The sequence below is a fragment of the Schistocerca americana genome, chromosome 1, assembly GCF_021461395.2.
Source record: "Schistocerca americana isolate TAMUIC-IGC-003095 chromosome 1, iqSchAmer2.1, whole genome shotgun sequence".
NCBI classification, from domain to species: Eukaryota; Metazoa; Arthropoda; class Insecta; order Orthoptera; family Acrididae; genus Schistocerca; species Schistocerca americana.
In genome coordinates this window covers 603,618,092-603,619,713 of record NC_060119.1, presented here as the reverse complement: position 1 = coordinate 603,619,713, position 1,622 = coordinate 603,618,092, and the positions used below count along the sequence as shown (strand labels likewise).

Here is a 1,622-nt window from a genome sequence, read left to right as displayed (position 1 = left end):
GTTATGCCGTGGTCGGTTGATGAATTCTGTGGTGATTCCCAACGTTTCGTCTCCGACTGCGGGAGACATCTTCAAGGGGGTCCGTAGCTTGATGGACGGTCCAACACACACACTGGCTCGCTACTGAGCCAGTGTGTGTGTTGGACCTTCCATCAAGCTACGGACCCCCTTGAAGTTGTCTCCCGCAGTCGGAGACGAAACGTTGGGAATCACCACAGAATTCATCAACCGACCACGGCATAACAGCCCGGATAATTATAATGGACATGATATTTCCGGCCGTGAAAGTTTACATTTTAGTAGCACAATAGTGTCACGCGTCAAGTTGTTGGACACTTATCAGGCCCGATGTGCAAGAGAAGAAACATTAGGGTTTAACTTCACATCGACTACAAGTTCCCTGGAACGCTATCTTGGATCGGGAAAGGATGGCGAAGGATATCGGCTGTTCCCTTTCAAGATACGCTTGTCACATTCACCGAAAGCCATTTAATAAGTTCGAGTAAAAATAAATTCGGGTAAGCCCTGTATCTGTAGGAAGGACAGATTTGAGCCAGCGTCGTCCCGAATTCGAGGTCACACTATTTTATCGATGCGTCACCTCACTCGGTAACTGTTTAAAAGTTAACCACTTGGTTTAACTAAGTCCAATAGAAACTTATATATACGAATGAATGCTTTTAAAGGCGGATACGTTAACAAAAGCTCACACTGCAACATCTAACTAGGATACTTGACACCGTCTCTAAATCATAAAAGATTTCTTTCGTAGAGTCTCACCAACGACGCTCACCACAACGCCTGATAGCTACTATGTAGGCTCCTTAAGGAAAAAAAAAAGAGAAAGAAAGCACTCCTTCTTCAGGCCACGAGTGGCCTACCGGGACCATCTGACCGCCGTGTCACCAAAAGAGGAGGTTGCGGATAGGAGAGGCGTGGGGTAAGCACACCGCTCTCCCTGGCGTTATGATGGTATTCTTGACCAAAGCCGCTACTACTAGGTCGAGTAGCTCCTCAACTGGCATCACGAGGCTGAGTGCACCCCGAAAAATGGCAACAGCACATGACGGCCCGGATGGTCACCTATCCAAGTGCCGGCCGTGCCCGACAGCGCTTAACTTCGGTGATCTCACGGGAACCGGTGTATCCACTGCGGCAAGACCGTTGCATGCAGGCTCCTACTTGGTACAGTTATGAAAATGCTGGTGTTGATTTCAAGGAAATATAGTCTGCTCATTTCGAATCTCTTCACCCCTAAACATCCAAGCAGTGCGTTTCAGTCTCAATGACATGACATATGGATTGATATGTAATAAGAGAAAACTTACCGAATGTATGTACTACAGTCATACACTCTGAACAACGGTATTCGCCATCTACCACGGATATGCAACTTGAAATCGTGTTCGTGATGATAAACAATATTAGTCTGTCCAGTACAGGCAAATAACTGAACTAGAAACTTCAGTAAGTACTATACAACAAAGACGAACTCTGAACCATAAAAAGTGAGAATTACATACGCTGAGCGACTACAAATGTTCCTACAAACGGAAGGAGCTATTGTTGAAAATTACAAAATTATTTTTCACAATCGCACAGATTTCGTGAAGTTTGGAGGG

General features: G+C 45.6%; 1 pseudogene; it reads right to left on the bottom strand.

Moving 5' to 3' along the window:
• Positions 1–1,051: 1,051 nt before the first annotated feature.
• On the bottom strand, positions 1,052–1,169 carry LOC124555020 (annotated as a pseudogene).
• Positions 1,170–1,622: the final 453 nt, after the last annotated feature.